We start from the raw sequence: 20,539 nt of genomic DNA on the forward strand, positions 1-20,539 counted from the left end.
GAGAAGAAAAGGAGTGAAAAGCAAAGGAGAAAAGGAAAGATATAAGCATCTGAATGCAGAGTTCCAAAGAATAGCAAGGAGAGATAAGAAAGCCTTCTTCAGTGATCAATGCAAAGAAATAGAGGAAAACAATAGAATGGGAAAGACTAGAGATCTCTTCAAGAAAATTAGAGATACCAAGGGAACATTTCATGCTAAGATGGGCTCAATAAAGGACAGAAATGGTATAGACCTAACAGAAGCAGAAGATATTAAGAAGAGGTGGCAAGAATACACAGAAGAACTATACAAAAAAGATCTTCACAACCCAGATAATCACGATGGTATGATCACTGACCTAGAGCCAGACATCCTGGAATGTGAAGTCAAGTGGGCCTTAGAAAGCATCACTACAAACAAAGCTAGTGCAGGTGATGGAATTCCAGTTGAGCTATTTCAAATCCTGAAAGATGATGCTGTGAAAGTGTTGCACTCAATATGCCAGTACATTTGAAAAACTCAACAGTGGCCACAGGACTGGAAAAGGTCAGTTTTCATTCCAATCCCAAAGAAAGGCAATGCCAAAGAATGCTCAGACTATTGCACCATTGCACTCATCTCACAGGCTAGTAAGGTAACGCTCAAAATTCTTCAAGACAGGCTTCAGAAATACATGAACCATGAACTTCCAGATGTTCAAGCTGGTTTTAGAAAAGGTAGGGGAACCAGAGATCAAACTGCCAACATCTGCTGGATCATTGGAAAAGCAACAGAGTTCCAAAAGAACATCTATTTCTGCTTTATTGCCTATGCCAAAGCCTTTGACTGTGTGGATCACAATAAACTGTGGAAAATTCTGATATGGGAACACCAGACCATCTGACCTGCGTCTTGAGCCTGTATGCAGGTCAGGAAGCAACAGTTAGAACTGGACATGGAACAACAGACTGGTTCCAAATAGGGAAAGGAGTATGTCAAGGCTGTATATTGTCACCCTGCTTATTTAACTTATATGCACAGTACATCATGAGAAACGCTGGGCTGGATGAAGCACAAGCTGGAATCAAGATTGCTGGGAGAAATATCAATAACCTCAGATATGCAGATGATACCACCCTTATAGCAGAAAGTGAAGAGGAACTAAAAAGCCTCTTGATGAAAGTGAAAGAGGAGAGTGAAAAAGTTGGCTTAAAGCTCAATATTCAGAAAACGAAGATCATGGTATCCAGTCCCATCACTTCATGGGAAATAGATGGGGAAACAGTGGAAACAGTGGCTGACTTTATTTTGGGGGGCTCCAAAATCACTGCAGACGGTGATTGCAGCCATGAAATTAAAAGACACTTGCTCCTTGGAAGGAAAGTTATGACTAACCTGGACAGCATATTAAAAAGCAGAGACATTACTTTGCCAACAAAGGTCCGTCTAGTCAAGGCTATGGTTTTTCCAGTAGTCATGTATGGATGTGAGAGTTTGACTGTGAAGAAAGCTGAGCACCGAAGAACTGATGCTTTTGAACTGTGGTGTTGGAGAAGACTCTTAAGAGTCCCTTTGACTGCAAGAAGATCCAACCAGTCCATCCTAAAGCAGATCAGTCCTGGATGTTCATTGGAAGGACTGATGCTAAGGCTGAAACTCCAATTCTTTGGCCACCTGATGTGAAGAACTGACTCATTTGAAAAGACCCTGATGCTGGGAAATATTGAAGGCAGGAGGAGAAGGGGACGACAGAGGATGAGATGGTTGGATGGCAGCACTGACTCAATGGACATGAGTTTGAATAAACTCCAGGAGTTGGTGATGGACAGGGAGGCCTGGCGTGCTGCACTTCATGGGATCCCAAAGAGTCGGACACGACTGAGCAACTGAACTGAACTGAACTGAGGCAGATATGAATATTGTTATGAGTTGCACACCCCAGTGTTCATTGTAGCACTATTTATAATACCCAAAATATGGAAACACATAGAATTCCATTGACAGATGAATGGATAAAGAAGATGTGGTACATGTGTGTGTGTGTATCTTTATACACTCAATGAATACTACTCAGCCATTAAAAAAGAATGAAATAATGCCATTTGCAGCAACATGGATGGATCTAAAGATTTTCATACTAAGTGAAGTAAGTCAGAAAGAAAAATACAAATACCATGTGGTATCCCAGAAATGTGGAAACTAAACTATGACACAGATGAACATATCTGTGAAATAGAAACAGACTCACACAGAGAAGAGCCTGTACTTGCCAAGGGTGGGGGCAGAGGGGAGTGAGCTGGGATTTGGGGTTAGCAGATGCAAACTGTTATATAGAACAGATAAACAACAAGGTCTTGCTGTGTAGCACAGGGAATTGTATTCAATATCCTGCAATAAACCATATGGAAAATAATATGAAGAGAATATATATATATGGAATCACCTAGCTATACAGCAGAAACCAACACAACACTGTAAATCAAGCATGCTTCAATAAAATAAATTTTCTGAAAAATATTGCTATGAGTGGAATTGCGTCCCCTCAAAAGATATGATCAAGTCCTAATCTCTAGTCCCTGTGAACGTGACTATCTGGAAACAGAGTCTTTGCTTACGTAATCAAGTTACGGTGAAGCCATACTAGATAAGGGTGGACCCTAACTCAATGACTAGTGTCCTTATACGAAGAAGAAAATCTGGACACAAACATACACACAGAGAGAACGCCGTGTGATGATGGAGGCAGACACAGGAGGTTTGCGTCTATAAGCCGAGGAGAGCCAAGGATTGCTGGTGGCCACCAGAGGCTGGAAGAGGCAAGGATGGATTCGTCCCTAGAGTCTTCAGAGGGAGCATGGCTCTTCCCACACCTTGACTTTAGTCTTCTAGTCTCCTAGTCTCCAAGGTCTGTGAAAGAATATATTTCTGTTGTTTTAAGCTGACTAGTTGTTTTAAGCAGACTAGCTCTAGGAAACCAATGCACACATAAGCAAGGCGATTAATATCCAGCCATAATCTTTCTGGACTTCCCCAACAGCTCAGTGGGTAAAGAATAGACCTGAAATGCAGATGACACAGTAGACTCAGGATCCATCCCCAGGTGAGGAAGATCCCCTGGAGAAGGACATGGCAACGCACTCCAGTATTCTTGCCTAAAAAATCCCATGGACAGAAGAGCCTGGTGGGCTACAGTCCAAAGGGTCACAAAGAGTTGGATACGGCTGAGCACTTGCAGTATACAATACGATAATCTATTCTATAATGTTATTTCCTGTCTACTACCACTTCTGAGGCAAGAAATTAAAATATTGTTCTTTATGTCTAATGAGAACTTTCCTTGCAAAGCTCTGAAAGTGAAGGGGCAGTTTGAAACTGTATGGGCAGCACAGTCTGCCCTTCAGAGCACCGATTCCATCATCCGTCCGCTGTGACTTTCCATATGTTCCACCCTCTTGGTGCTTGTTCCTCGCTTTGTAAAATAGTGGTAATAATGGTCTCATTGGACTATTGTGAGAACTACATTAGCTCATAAATGTAAAGCAATTAGAACAGTAGCTGGCCCATTATAAGCATTCAATAAATGTTAGCTATAATTATCATGTCTGACTAAACATTTTGGTCCCATTCCCATTTTAGAATTACAAAAATTTCACAGGCATATTTTTAGAATGCATATATCAATTTGTAAATTACTTATGTATCACCATATCAACACTGCTTTTGCAGCTCCAAGTAATTCTCACCCAAATTGACTTTTGTAACCTCAGGAGTCCTGCTCCTCAGGGCCACCAGAAAGAAGAGTGGGCAGGAAGAAGGGAAAAAATGGCAAGAAAAAGAAAAGATTGCTAGTTGGAGCTCCTATGGAGTTGAAATTCTACAAAGCAGCATCAGGAAGGATCAAAGGGAATGAGGAGTTTGGACGAGGTTGTTTGACAAGCAGCATCCTCCACTGCCAATGTAGGAAATACGATGTTGGTCGCAGCTCTTCTCATGTTGACCCATAATTGAGTGAGAGCTCTGCTGAAGTCTGTGTCACCTCTGGTCCATAGTTTTGTGCTCACTGTGGAGCGTCCATGTGACCATGAATTCGAAAGTCATCAGGGCAGCTCTGCACAGCAGGCTCAAGTGAAAGGGTGAGCTGTCCTTGGGATAATTCAGCAAACAGGCAGCAGATTTGTCCAGCCTAACTGTTTTCATGGTGCTCACCAGCATCTGCTAACAGTTGTCAGTATCCGCTCTTCGCAGCTTCCCAGATACCTTAAATATTTATTATCCCCATAAGCACTTGGCTCATCTCTCTGGTAATTCTGCTGCAATTCCCAAGGCCTCTTTCTTTTATCTTACCTAATAGGACTACAGGAGACTGGGCCTCCAGCTAAGAAAAGGCTGGAGGTGAATAGCTCTCACAAGGGGGCGCGTAGCTCAAGCCAGTGTCAGGGATTTTCAAAGAATAGCTCCTATTTCTGAAGGCCAAATCCCAAACTTACTCCTGTTGAGAAACTAATTAGCTATTAAATGTCCCTGACTAATCTTCTAGACTTTCTTTTACAAATTAAGTACAAAATAAGACTGCCCTGATAACTTGTATACTGTGTAATTTAATGAAAAAAAAAAAAAAAGTGTAACTTGCAATAGTATCCAAGTGTAATCCTTGTGGACTGGAATGTACCAGTCAAGGCTCATAGTCACCCAAGGAAGAGGAATAAATACAGGAGAGAAGCAAAGCTTGACAGATACCTGAGTTGTCAATAGAAACAAAAAAAAAGGGTTTTGTAGAGCAAAGGGGAACCGGCAGCTCATATTGTGAATGGTGTCGGTGCTGACACGGAGCTGGCACCTGAAAGAAATAGCTTTTATTGGATGTCAGCTTAAGAAGAAGAAAAGAAAGGAAACCAGAGAAAAAAATTAGCTGAATGAGTACAAGGGAAAGGATCAATAACTCCCTCTGATGTTTTTTTGGCAAATTGGCCAAGAAGGGGCTGAAGTCTTTACTGGCTGACAATTCTGGCATCTTTCCCAAATAGAAATGTTGCAGCCAGAAAATGCACTTAGCGAATTTAGTGAGACAATTAGTTTGGGAATATGTATGAAAAGGCAGAGCACAGACTGACAAAATGACTGTCATCAAGGCGTCTGGGTCCACCCTGATGTCATGCATTGGTAACAGGTTGATGTCACCTTGTGGGTGAGAATACTTAATGCCCAGGTTGTGTGCTCAGCATCCAGTTGAGGTGGTGTGACCAAGTAATCTGTCACCCAGATCCAGAGGAGGTGCTATGAATAATCATGCTGGGCCATCAGCACAAACCCAGACTGTCCCAGGCAACCCAGGGTGTATCGACACCCTACCAGGGACACTTCACTCTCCCAGAAATCCACTGTCAAAGACTAGGATCTTTGACACAGTAGCTGCCTTGACAATATGAGCCTTCCCCCATAAGAAGGCATAGGAGAAGGGGGGAGATAACTTGAGTTCAAGCTATCATTCCTGTTGGAAACAACAATGTCCAATCACTTGCCCATCATCCATCAGGACAGCAGTCCTAGCCTCCTACGGTTTTTATACTTTTCCTTTTCATCTGGTCAGGGATATTTTCAAGCCAGAGCTTTCATTCTGGATTAAATAGGGGTAGGTGTGTGTCTTGTTATTAATTAAAATGTAAAACATTTCAGGCTAAGAGTTGAAGAATTGATGCTTTTGAATTGTGGTGCTGGAGAAGACTCTTGAGAGTCCCTTGGACTACAAGGAGATCAAATCAGTGAATCCTAAAGGAAATCAACCTTGAATAGTCATTGGAAGGACTGATGCTGAAGTTGAAGCTCCAATACTTTGGCCACCTAATGAGAAGAACTGACTCATTGGAAAAGATCCTGATGCTGGGAAAGATTGAAGGCAGGAGAAGCGGGTAGCAGAGTATGAGATGGTTAGATGGCATCACTGACTCAACAGACATGAGTATGAGCAAGCTCCAGGAGACTGTGGAGGACAGAGGAGCCTGCTGTGCTACAGTCCCTGGGGTGGCAAAGAGTTGAGCATGATCTAGTGACTGAACAAAATCAACATAGCAGCGTGTATTCCCATGAAGCTATGACATCCAGTATTCTGAAAAGAAAGGAGTGAACCAAGTACAGTCACGAAGTCCTAGTTTGCTTCCCCATGCAGGAATTCAGTTGGTTGTAGTATACCATTTTCATTAGCTCAATTTCCACGGCTTTCAGTTTTGTAAAACTATTTCATAATTATCATAGAAATGTAAGTTTTCCACTCCCTCATATCTATCTTTTGCTCCCGCCCCAAGCCGTTCAGGAAGTTCAATTTTGAATTGCAACTGATGCATATTTGCTTTTATTAAGTTTTAGTATCAAGTCATGAAAATAAAACAGAGACACTTGTGGAATTTCACCCACAGTCTGGAACATGAAAATTAGTCATTTAGCAGCTGGGCCCTTCCAACTAAAACTTTTAATTCAACCTAAGTGCTGCCTGCAGAGGCCAAGAGTTCTAACATCCTGTGATACGGCTGTCACTGAATCACAGTGGATTATACAAAGTACCACTACAGTAACATGTACAACATGTTGTACTGATACTTCCAAAGCGCTATCCCAAAAAGAGGCCAGTTTATCTTTATAAGACTTCTGTGAGGGGTCATAGTGAAAGCATTTGGGAACAGCTCAGTCAGTTCAGTTCAGTCACTCAGTCGTGTCCGGTTCTTTGCAACCCCATGGACTGCAGCACGCCAGGCCTCCCTGTCCATTACCAACTCCCGGAGCTTGCTCAAACTCATATCCATTGAGTCAGTGATGCCGTCTAACCATCTCATCCTCTGTCTTCCCCTTCTCCTCCTGCCTTCAATCTTTGCCAGCATCAAGGTCTTTTCAAATGAGTCAGTTATTCGCACCAGGTGGCCAAAATATTGGAGTTTCAGCTTCAGCATCAGTCCTTCCATTGAATATTCAGGACTGATTTCCTTTAGGATGGACTAGTTGGATCTCCTTGCAGTTCAAGGGACTCTTAAGAGCAGATTAGAAACTGCAACAGAGGGAGGAAGCTGGTTGCCCAGAGCCACACTGTTGACTACAGACTAGCCTAGCAGTAGACACTGATGCTTCTGACTTTTGTACTGACCGATTTTCTAGAGAAACTCCTAAATTAATTCTGCCACCATCTTAGAATGTTAAGATTTGTCACCTTGTAATTCATCCCAGCCTCCACCCCCCAATTTCTAAAGGAATTTGCTGCTGATGTTTGGTCTCTATAACACAGGATACATCATTATACATTATACCCTGTAAGAAATAAAACCATAATATAACCATGTTTTTTAATGTATTCCTGAGCTGGTATTCAACCCAAGCTATAACCCACGTTTAGAATCCAAATATGAGAGTACTTGCAACTATTGTTATGTACCTTACTGAATTTAAAACCTTCAAATTTCCAAAAAGTATTTTCATAATCACATTATATCAACAATACTTAAAGGAAAATGGTATGAGCTCAAATGTATATGTAATTAAAGAGATTCACTTTATGAAAACTTTAAGTCACCCTGAGTGTATAGTCCCACATCACCAGTATAAGGACAACACCAGAAAATTTGATACAAACTGTCAGAATAATGATAAACATCTTCAAAAACATTTGCTAAAGGGATCACGATCATGTAATGAATTGTCCAAAGCAACAAACAGAATGTCAGAAGAGGGATAATCCAGGATCGCAAGCACAAGCTGGAACTGCCCAGATGAAACACTGGACTGTTCTATCCCTCTAGCTCAAGTCCAGAGCGGATTGGAGGAGAGGTCTGCAAAGGCCATATTGACGGAGCACAGATTTTAACAGGAGATGTTACGAATATTCTTATCTGACCATGACCTAACAACACTCGAACACTGGTCTCTTTGTGTGATAACTGATTCACAGTAAAAGAAGTTAAGAGAATAAAAAGAATATTTTGCCTACTTCTGCTAATTAAAAAAAAAAGTTGGAATAGGAGGCTGGGGAAAAGAAACTCTTTTGGGCGAAAGCCAAGGACAACCTCAAAGATCATCTTCAGAGACAAAAACTCGGAGGAACTATTAATACTTCAGGAATGCTGAAGCTTGGGTAACACGTGACGTGATGGGTGGAGGTTTCTAACAAGAGAGGCTTGCTGATTTAGGGGTGGGTGGGTGAGGGGGCTTTCTGAAGCTAGGCCTGTTGTTTTTCATTTGTGTGTGTGGGCTCTTGGTGCTTTGAAGTTCTAGCCAGCAATGAAGAAGAGAAAAACTTACGCTGGTGTTTTCAGTTTGACAGAGAGCAGTGATTTAGGGAAGACTTCCCCCATATACGCACTGCATGGCTATGCCGCAGGTTTAAGCAGAGCCTGTAAGTCATCTTCTAACTGCATCTCTGAAATGAACGCACGTACTTGGGATCTCATCAAGTAATTCATGAAGCCATCATTAGCATCCAGCTACGCGTTTCCTGAACACAGCTAGAAAGAACATTCAGTTGCCTCTTATCTGAAGGGGCTAAAAACAACCAGCACTCGGCCCATTAAAACGTAAAAGCAGCACCGAGTCCTTTCATTTCGCTCTAATTCCTGGCACTGGCTTCGTGATCCTGTAGGGACATTCTCGTTAGGACTTGTTGCTTCCCCATTCAGCATTATTCGTGGCAAACCGTTAGGCCAAAAGCTATGCCCTGTTCTTTTGTTCTTGAAGGAAACATCTGTTCTTTTGTCAGGCAGCACATGCCAAAAACTCGGCAATTATAAGCAGAGGGCTCTTCAGGGAGTAGTCCATGCATCACACAGCCTGGAGCACAGACCTTGAAAACTTCCTGCACTCCTGTCCCCGCAGCCCCCTGGATGTTAGAGAATTGCTGGCTAATCACAGTGACATCCCTGCCCATCAGCCCCCGCGTATCCAGGCTGGAGTAGGGAGGAAGGCCAGTGAGGGTGTGTGGGGGTTGAGGGGTGGGGTGGGGTGGAACAGCAAGTGGGGGTTAATAATTGATGATGCTGCATTAAAAACCTGCCTCACTTGATAAGAGTCTGTAAGCCACCCACTGGGCTCTGAATTCCGCAAGCATGTGCTGGGGATGTCTAGCATCCTGTATCATACAGGCTGCTCACGGAGAAGGAAGAAAGAAGCTGGGGAAAAGAATCCACAGGGAGGCATGCAGAGAATGACTGAAGGGAGCATTCCAGTCCAGTCAAGGTGCAATGCCTCGCTCACGTCCTTGGGTTTCAAGAGCTCATAGGCAGACTGAGGAGACTTGCTTCCTCAGTCTGAATTCAGGTTCCACCCACTGTAGCCCTCTAACCCTAGAAGAGTTACAAGCTCTCTGAGCCTCAGTTTCTCTATCTCTAAAATGGAAGCAGTAGTGGTGCGTGTGGCAAAAATTCACTAACAATACCCATAGTACAAAATAATAAAGCTGTAAAAATCTAAATTTCCATCTCCAAAAGTCAGAAAAAGTAAAGTAAACCCAGAAAAAGCAGAAGCAAAGAAGTAATTGAGATTATAGTAAAAAACACATGAAGTAGAAGACAAAAAACAAGAGAGACAAAGTTGGGTCTTTGAAAATACTGATAAAATTGATCTCTTGCTATACTTATCAAAAAAAAAAAAAAAAAACTAGAGGAAAAAATATAAATTACCAAAATTAGGAATTACAGAAAAGATAACACTAAAATTCTTGCAGAAATTAGAAGGTTAAAAAAGCAAACATCATGAACACTATTAGGCCAGTAAATTTGATAACTGAAATGAAATTAATGATTTCCAAAAAAACACAATGTAAGGAAATTGATGGTAGAAGAAATATAAAATATAAGTAGCTCTAGATCTAGTAAAGAAATTAAGTTCATAATCAAAATATTTTCACATAGAAAACCTCAGCCCGGATGACTTTAATGCTAAAGTCTATGAAACATTTAAGAAATTATTAATACCAGTCTTTAAACAAAAACACTCTCAGAAAATACAGGAGGACCAAACGTTTCCCAAACCTTTTCATGAGCCCACCATTACGCTGAAACCAAACTAACAGAGACATTCCAAGAAAAGAAAACTGTAAAAATCCCTTATGAACATATGTGCAAAAATCACCAACAAAATATTAGCAAATAGAATCCAGCAATGTATGAAAAGAATATGACACCATGAGCTGGTGCAGTTCATTCTGGAATGTAATGTTTGGCCCAACATTGGAGAATCAACCTATGTAATTTACCACATTAACAGAATAAAGAAAAAGATCTGAAGTATTTCAACAGATTCATAAATTGCATTTTGGAAAATTCAACAAGCGTTCTAAAATTCTCAGCAAACTAAGTATACAAGAAAACTTCCATGTCCAAATATAAGGTATCTGTGGAAAGCCTACAGTAATAGCTTACATAATGGTATTAAAAAAAAAAAAAAATGCGGCCCCTGAAGAGAAAAGATAAGGATATGTGCTCTTACTACTCTTCACTATGATGTAATATGTAATATTGCTGAAGTTCAATAAGGTCCCTATATGACAGAGGTCTTCCCTGATAGCTCAGTTGGTAAAGAATCCACCTGCAATGCAGGAGACCCCAGTTCAATTCCTGGGTCAGGAAGATCCGCTGGAGAAGGGATAGGCTACCCATTCCAGTGTTCTTGGGCTTCCCTTGTGGCTTAGCTGGTAAAGAATCCACATGCAATGCAGGAGATCTGGGTTTGATCCCTGAGTTGGGAAGATCCCCTGGAGAAGAGAAAGGCTACCCACTGCAGTATTCTGGCCTGGAGAATTCCATGGACTGTATAATCCATGGGGTCGCAAAGAGTCAGACACAACTGAGTGCCTTTCACTTTCACTTTCATGACATAGGTCCATATAGTCAAGGCTATGTGCTTCCAGTAGTCATGTATGGATATGAGAGTTGAACCATAAAGAAGGCTGAGCACCAATGAATTAAAGCTTTCAAATTATGAGTTGCTCGAGAAGACTCTTGAGAGGCCCTTAGACTGCAAGGAGATCCAACCAGTCAGTAGTAAAGGAATCAATCCTGAACATTCATTGGAAGGACAGGTGCTGAAGCTGAAACTCCAATCCTTTGGCCACCTGATGCAAAGAGCTGACTCGCTGGAAAAGACCCTGATGCTGGGAAAGATTGAGGGCCAGAGGAAAAGGGGGTGACAGAGGATGAGAGGGTTGGATGGCATCACCAACTCAATGAACTTTAGTTTGAATAAACTCCAGGAAGTAGTGAAAGACAGGGGAGCCTGGTATGCTACTGTCCATGGGGTTGCAAAGAGTCAAATACGACTTAGCAACTAAACAGCAGCAATATCAATAAAAAGCACAAAATTTTAAAGTAAGAAAGACAATTGTCCATATATAAAATTCTAAGGAATCTATAAAAAAATCTACTAAAAGTAGGTAAATTTAATAAGGTCATGAGTCAGGTCAATATACAAATTCAAATGCATACCAGCAATACAATACACCAGCAATAAACAATTGCAATTGAAAATTAGAAGAAAAAAAAAAAAAAAAGCTCATCGGGCATCAAAAACAAAATGAAAAAATGTACTCAAAAATAAACTGAACCAAATTTGTGTCAAATCTATGTGCTGAAAACCACAAAACATTGCTGAGAGAAATGAAGGATATAAATAAATGGAACAATACATCATCTTCATGAATTGGAAGACACAGTATTAAGATAAGCATTCTCCCCAAATTGATCTCAGCTTCAAGGCAATCTTGATTAAAATCACATCAGATTCTTTTACAAAAATTAAAAAGCTACTCTAAAATATGTACAGGGATATACAAAGGACATAGAATCGAGCCAAAACAATTTTGGAAAAGAATAAAATTGGAGGACTTTCACTACCTGAGTTCAAAACTTCTAAAAGCACAGAAACCAAGACATGGTTTCAGTGTAAGGATACACAGAATAATAAGACAGAATACATTTCAGAAAGAAATCTAAACTCATTTGGTCGATTAATTCTTGACAAAGGCACTGATGCATTTCAATAGAGAAAGTATAGACTTTTCAACAAAGGGTGCTGAACAACTGGACATTGGTGTGAAACAAAGGAACCTCAAGCCCCGTCTCATTCACAAAAATCTATTCGAAATGTATTAAAGACTCAACATGAAAGCTAAAAGCATAAAACTTCTAGAAATGTATACAGGAGAAAAATCTTTACAATCTTGGTATAGGTAAAGATTTCTTATGACACACACAAAATTAAACATAAAAGGAAAAACCAACAATACACTTGATTAAAAAGAAACCTTCTGGTCTTCAAAAGATGCCACTGAGAGAATGAAAAGGTAATCCACACCCTTGGAGAAAATGTAGATAGATACCTACCAGCCTACATACATACATAGATAAAGATAATCTTTTGTGAAGATATGCCTTCCTTTTTTAACATCTCCTCATCATTAGTCTGGAGAAGGCAATGGCAACCCACTCCAGTACTCTTGCCTGGAAAATCCCATGGGTGGAGGAGCCTTGTAGGCTGCAGTCCATGGGGTCGCGAAAGGTCTGACATGACTGGGTGACTTCACTTTCACTTTTCACTTTGATGCATTGGAGAAGGAAATGGCAACCCACTCCATTGTTCTTGCCTGGAGAATCCCAGGGACGGGGGGAGCCTGGTGGGCTGCCATCTATGGGGTCGCACAGAGTTGGACACAACTGAAGTGACTTGGCAGCAGCAGCAGCAGCATTAGTCAGTAACAAGATCTTCTAAAATTATTCCCCATTTTTAAAACATAATCAAAAGACCCAGATAAAGATTCTCTGGCCACAGTCCAGATAAAAGCAGAGATGAAAAAAGGAACACAAAGGTCTGTATGGACTAGGATTCCTTCAGGGTCAAGGTACAACCAGAGAAGGCCAGTTGGCTGACCTCTGAGAGGATTTCCATAGAGGTCACTTAAATGAGGAGGCTGAAGATTCGCCCTTGACACTGAAGTTTAAAGAGCAAAGTATTTAAAATCTTAATTTTTTTATTTAGCTTAATTTTAACTTTATTTGGGTACAGTTTACATACAATAAAACCCACCCATTTGGAGAATACAGCCTTATGAATTTCGGCAAATGGTAAAAGTAACATCCAGCCCAGCATTTCTCATGACATACTCTGCATGTAAGTTAAATAAGCACGGTGACAATATACAGGCTTGATGGGCTGGATGAAGCACAAGCTGGAATCAAGATTGATAGAAGAAACATCAATAACCTTGGATATGCAGATGACACCACCCTTATGGCAGAAAGTGAAGAAGAACTAAAGAGCCTCTTGATGAAAGTGAAAGAGGAGAGGGAAGAAGTTGGCTTAAAGCTCAACATTCAGAAAACGAAGATCATGGCATCCGGTCCCATCACTTCATGGCAAATAGATAGGGAAACAATGGAAACAGTGGCTGACTTTATTCTTTTGGGCTCCAAAATCACTCCAGATGGTGATTGCAGCCATGAAATTAAAAGACACTTACTCCTTGGAAGGAAAGTTACGACCAACTTACACAGCATATTAAAAAGCAGAGACATTACTTTGCCAACAAAGGTCCGTCTAGTCAAGGCTATGGTTTTTCCGATAGTCATGTACGGATGTGAGAGTTGGACTGTAAAGCTGAGCACTGAAGAATTGATGCTTTTGAACTGTGGTGTTGGAGAAGACTCTTGAGAGTCCCTTGGACTGCAAGGAGATCCAACCAGTCCATCCTAAAGGAGATCAGTCCTGAGTGTTCATTGGAAGGACTGATGTTGAAGCTGAAACTTCAATGCTTCGGCCACCTGATGCGAAGAGCTGACTCTTGAAAAGACCCTGATGCTGGGAAAGATTGAGGGTGAGAGGAGAAGGGGACAACAGAGGATGAGATGGTTGGATGACCTCACCAACTCAATGGACATGAGTTTGGGTAAACTCCAGGAGCTGGTGATGGACAGGGAGGCCTGGTGTGCTGCGGTTCATGGGGTCGCAAAGAGTCAGACATGACTGAGTGACTGAACTGAACTGAAAAGTAACAATACAATCAAGATATAGAATCTTTTCGTCATCATTCCACCTCCAGTCCCAGGAACCACCAATCTACTTTTAACTGTGATGTTTTAGATTCTTTTCAGAATTCCATATAAAAGGAATAATACAGTACTCACTACCCTGTGTCTGGTGTTTTGTTTAGCATAATGCTTTTGAAAGTTTTCATTTCTGTGTTTGTGAGATATGCCACAATATGTTTGATGGACATTTGGGGAATTTCAAGTTTGGGGCTTTTATGAATAAAACATAAGCTTTTGTTTCACTTGGGTAAATACCCAGGAATGGAATTTCCGGTTTGTATGGTAAGTAGATGTTTTATTTTGTGAGAAATGGCCAAACCATTTCCCAAAGTGGTTATCACATTTTACATTCCCACCAGCAAAGAGGGAGAGATCCAGTAGTTCCACATTCTTGGTATTGTCCACAGTTTTAATTTCGGCCATTCTCCCGGGAGAAATGGTTTATCATTAAGACTTTAATTTGCATTTCCCAAATGGCTAATGATAATTGAGCATCTTTCCATGTGATTACTGGCCATTCAGATAGCTTTAGTAGAGTTTCCATTCAAAACTTTTGTCCATTTTTAAATCGTATTGTGTTCTTATTATCAAGTGGTAAGATTTCTTTGTGTTTTCTTGATGTTTGTTCTCTGTATATGTTTCCCAGGGGCCAGAAGATGTCTCTTCTTTGTGTCTCCCATATTCTTGCCCCTCTTATTTATGTTGTGCATTCGTGCTAAGTCACTTCAGTCGTGTCTGACTCTGCGAGACCCTTTGGACTGTAACCTGCCAGTCTCCTCTGTCCATGGGATTCTCCAGGCAAGAATACTGGAATGGGTCATCATGTCCTCCTCCAGGGGATCCTCCTGTCCCAGGGATCAAACCTGTGTCTCTTAGGTCTCCTATAGTGACAGGCAGATTCTTTACCACTAACGCCACCTGGGAAGCCCCTCTTATCTAGCTTAAAGGGGCAGTGATAGAGATAAGCCCACAACCTGAGCACCAACTAGGGATCAGCTCCAATCAGAGAACAAGAATAAGTCTAGACCCATTCCCTCAAGGGTCAAAGAACTCAGGTCTTAAAATATAGCAAGGCATTCTCTTACAGGCAGCTAGACTAAAATCACAGTGGGACAGCATGCCATAAAGCATAATCAGCTTTGTTCAAACAAAATTCTGTGTAGCGTTTATCTGATTTGGGCTAACCTTTGTAGCAGAATCCAGACATTACGTGTAATAGTAATTGCAAAGATTCTGAAAATCAGGCATTTAAAACTTTTGTTACATTTTTTGAGTACTCAACATTGATCTGAGTGTTTGAAAAATATGAGCTCATCTAATACAATGACTGTATGAGATATGTGTGATCTTAGGAAGGGCAGCATCAACATGACCTGGGAAAGGGTTAAAAACTGCAAATTCTCATGCCCCACCCCAGATGGACAGAATCAGAAACTCAGATTGACCAGGGGACAGCCAACTGATTTTGATAAGATTAAAATTTGAGAACCACTGATCAAAAGCATGGTGTTCTTGTTTAAGAGATATAGTTTCTCTTAGCATCTATTACCCACTTGATCAAACTTCAGTCTTTAAGCACTGAGCCTTTAACTCTGGATTTCTGGTGGAGACTTCCTTTTCATAAATCCTACCAAAGCTGGTTGTTGGCAGTGACTCTGTCCCAGCTGGTAACATTGCACTCACTGTGGCTGTACCGATGCTCCCTTTGACACCTGCATTCTTATCAGCATGTCAGATTTTCTGTTTTGCTTTTTTTTTTCCCACTATGGCCAAAGAGGGGTTTCAAAGTCCCTCTGGCAGGAAAATCTTTCACCTGCTTTGAGGCACAACAGGAAGTCTATCTTTACGCAGCAACAAGAATGCCATGCTACGTGTAACCTCATTAAACATCTTCCTGTGAAATGCCTCAAGTAGGCCAGTCATTTGGGGCCACAACAGCTTCTCAGAAGAGGCCGAGTTGGCAAGAGTCAGGTGCAGAGGGAGGAGCAGACATAAACAATGAGCTCAGGGTTGTGTTTTTAATAGTAAAGTGTTACAGGTCTCCCACTTCTGAGCAACAAGCCGGGGGATGATCCTGGAGTTAGAACAGAAACAAGAGCTCCACATAAAACAAGAAGAGGTATCACCTTGCACACACGTGAACCTTGGCAGTACAACGTGGTAGAGGATCCATGCTTCCCTGGGGAGCTCAGATGTAAAGAATCTGCCTGCAATGCAGGAGACCTGGGTTCGATCCCTGGTAAAGAACCCCCCTGCCAATGCAGGAGATGTAAGTGATGAGGGTTTGATCCCTGGGATCAGGAAGATCCCCTGGAGAAGGAAACAGCAATCCACTCCAGTATTCTTGCCTGGAGAATCCCATTGAAAGAGGAGCCTGATGGGCTACAGTTCATAGGGTCACACAGAGGTGGACACGACTGAAGTGACTTAACCTATACAGGATCCATAGGAAGCACCGAAACGAGGGTGGGGTGGTGGGGGACCAGGGGGTCCAAGCACCAGCCTAGAGACTGCAGGGCTCAGCATAAATAGCTATTCTTCATCAAGAAATGAGTAACTTCAAGCAGAAAGTAATCAAGTTTCAGAAGTGAATTAAGAGGAGAGAGGGTGTGATTAAAGTTACCCTCTCAAGGAACTGGAAGGAAGATATATACATTCTAGTGCAACTGCCTGAACCTACAGAAGGAAATCAGGTTCTGGTTGGAACCAAGTAATTTTCAGACCAAGTTCCACTGCTCATTAGGGGCAGAGCTGTGGACTCAGACCTCAGTCTCTTGGGTTCAATTTGTTTTGAGTGGTTAAAGTCCCTAGTTTTTCTGAAAAGTGCTAATGACTGAACTTCAGACAGGAGAGATCATTATGGACTAGAGGTCCTGAGGTCAATTCAACTATTAATAGAAAAATGAGGCCTAATTTAGGCTCTAAACTATGAGTATCAGAGCAGGTGTGAGAACCTGGCTGTACAGGATGCTCTGCAAACATCACAGAGTCCGAAAACTGTATCTGCAGCCCAAGGAACAAGGCTGTAACAGGCATGTGTGCATATGTGCCAAGGCACTTCAGTCAAGTCCAACTCTTTGCGACCCTGTGGACTGTAGCCCATCAGGCTCCTTTGTCCTCAGGATTCTCCAGGCAAGAATGCTGCAGTGGGTTGCCATTTCCTTCTCCAGGGGATCTTCCCGACCCAGGGATCAAACCCAAGTCTCCTATGTCTCCTGAACTGGCAGGTGGATTCTTCACCACGAGTGTCACCTGGGAAGCCTGTAACAGGCTATCTCCTAAAAAGAAATGGGCTGACTTTTCACTTGGTGAGCCATCTCCTGTGGTCACAAAGTCTGCTTCCTGCTCAGCCTAACAAGAAGGCACGTGTCACAAACTCACTTCCCAGAGTTTCCCCCACAGATCATGCCTGCCCCTGAGTGAAAACAGGACCTCGGCAGTGTCTTCTAAGAGGGTTTTTAAAAGCAAGCTCACAAGAAAGCCAAGTGTCATTTTGGTGCTCCTAGAGAATAGATATGTCAGTTTGGAGTTGTGTCAACTAGTTATTTAAAAACTTATAATTAGGGTTTCTGCCCCGATTTGTATGCTAAAAAGGTATAGTCATTTTTTTGAAAACATTATTGGTGATTGCCACCCCCAACTCAAAAACAAAACAAAATGAAAAGAATAGTTAAGTTCAACATGTTTCAATTACGCCCAAATAAAGGGAAATAAGAACAAAAAGCAATCCCTCTTTGTTTCAGCCTGTGAAAATCCATCTCATTATATTCTTGGGTCCTCATTTAAAGAATAACAGACGCAGTGGGAGTCCAATGAACATTAATGCCGCTATTGTTAACATCGTGAATGGTGTGGGGCTTTTTCCTACCCAGACTCCACCTTCGGGAACAAAGGAAAGGAACACCGAGGTTCTGCTATTATCCAAATTGGTCTCTGGCACCCACTCTGGGAAGCGGCTGGGGCCAGCTGCTCTTTTTCAGGTAACCTGAGGGAACACACACATGCCGTTAACCTAACTGGCCACTGGGTGTGACCTCGCTCCACACAAAAGGAAGCTGAGCCCTTCCCTGGCAGAGGAAGCAGAGGCGTTCCCCAGCAGAGTTCAGACACTTGCATGTACACGCACACACTTGCACGCGTACACACTCCATGAAGCCTTTGCCCTCAGAAGGGAAACTTTAAACAGTCAGCTCATACTTGTGTTTAAACTTCCAAATAGCCGCTTCAGGTCAATTTTATTAATTTTCCTTTAGCTCCAGAATCTCTCATTATCAGGTCTTGATTAAAGGATGAGAAACATACCGGGTCTGCATTCCCAACAACACAAATCAAAAGAAATCACCCTCATCATGAACTTGCTAAAATGGAAAAGGAAAAAAAAAATGAGTGAGTCTTCAAAAACTCACACTGGCTGGGTCTAAACACCCCTTGCAGCAAAATTTCCTTGTTGTGTGGGCTTGTTGTGTCCGACTCTGCGACCCTGTGGACTGTAGCCCACCAGGCTCCTCTGTCCATGGGATTCTCCAGGCAAGAATACAGGAGTGGGTTGCTATTTCCTAATACAGGGGAACTTCCTGCCCCAGAGATGGAACTGGTGTCTCCTGCATTGGCAGGTGGGTTCTTAATCAGCAGCACCACCATCTGTGCACCCCCAAATCCCAGCCTCGGATCCCCATGGCTCATGGTTTCGGTGGCTGGATTGCAGACACTACTCTTCCCAGATATCTTTTGACTGGCAGAGCCAAATATCTTTGGTGTGGTGAATCAGACCCACATCCACTGCAATGATAAAGAAAACTGATTCAGCACTGATTATACACTTAGTTCCAAGCGACACAGATGACAGCAATGCTCAATGTCATCTCCTGATGCTATGGGAAGAGTAGGCTTTTTCTTCCCTTTTCACAGTACACTGTTTACATGGTAGAGTAGTACTGGAGAGATTAAATCCAGTATTGCAAAGAAAGAAACATGAAAAGGTAACCACTCACATTGTTTTTAACTCAACTTTCTAACTATCTCAAGATAGAAATACACACACACACACACCCTAGAAGATGAAGCCCATTTTCTTTAATAGTGACCTATAGTTTAAATTGTATCATTCTCTTTGAGACTACATAAAGGGGCATTTATTTGATTGATATCATTTTTTCCCCAAAAGGTTCATGGTGCTTTTGCAAGGCTATATGAAAGAGTGAAAACAAATATATTATGTCTCCATGAAGAAGCAGGGTCCACATTGCCCTTAATTGCACATCCTATTTTTCTGGCATCTTATTTCAAACAAATCCCTAATGTGTGTGTGCAAGTTCAGAAAATATTTGTTGATTGCTAACGCTGTGACTGAAAATCAGCTGGAAAATGTTTTTCCGAGCTTGCCAATTCACCGAGATCAGCTAAGAGCCTGGAGTTCCTCCATGTTCCTTAGTTGAGGATATTTTTTTATAGAAATGTTTTTGTGGAGAGTCTAAAAACTGAACAAGAAAGCACAGTCTCAGAGCTCAGACTGAAAATCTTCAATGGGTCCTGGAGTCACTACATTTTTATACCAAACACAACAACTGACATTTCAGTTTTAAATAAAGAGTTGCATTCTATATAACCTTAGTGTTTAAGAAGAAACTTGGGCACAGTTAATAAAAACAAAATCAGTCTCATGGTCCCTAAGATTTTCATCCATGTCCTTTCTTAGCTTAATTTTTTTTTTCCAGAAAAAAAATGTGAAGTCATACTTGTGGCCAAGGGTGTACTAACAGGTATTCTAACATCCTGCAATAATAAAAGCAGTAGCTCCTTTTTTGTAAAGAGTAAATTTTAAATGGTGTGTTGTCTTTGTTAAGATGAAGCTCAGAGACCAGATTCACTTTGTACCATTTTTCTGACACCACTCTGAATTCCAATCACTTCTGATGGTAATGAACTAAAAAGTAACAGGGCAGTTGCTTTAAAGTTATTTTCCATGTCAAGCTGCAATGTGGGTTTATAAGCGCCATAGATAAAAATCGACTCAGAAACTACTGGTTGTTAATTTTTATCAATTAATAATCAATGGGAACCATTAGAATTAGTACCCTGGAATTAGGACAGTCTCTCATCAATGGGTTCAATTTCAAATGTAAGGAAGACTAAATTCTACATGAGAACAGAACTTGCTTTGTCTGATCCCTGCCTGCTTTTTTCCAGCTTAATCTCTCAACAATCCTGCCATGAACCCTATGCCAACACTGCCTGAACATACCCACTCTCAAACATCCGTATTTTTTGCACATATCATGGCCTAAAGAGCTTCACCCCAGGCCTCACTCTGCCTGCCCATCTTAACAAACTCTTTCACACCCTTTCAACCAAAGCAAAACTGTTGGCCCTTCTAGGAAATCTTCTCTAAAGGTCTTTTCCAGTGAGTCAGCTCTTTGCATTGGGTGGCCAAAGTATTGGAGCTTCAAAAAAAAAAAAAAAAGTATTGGAGCTTCAGCATAAGTCCTTTCAATGAATATTCAGGACTGATTCCCTTTAGGATTGACTGGTTT

This window comes from Bos indicus, chromosome 9 (genome assembly GCF_029378745.1).
Source record: "Bos indicus isolate NIAB-ARS_2022 breed Sahiwal x Tharparkar chromosome 9, NIAB-ARS_B.indTharparkar_mat_pri_1.0, whole genome shotgun sequence".
NCBI lineage: Eukaryota > Metazoa > Chordata > Mammalia > Artiodactyla > Bovidae > Bos > Bos indicus.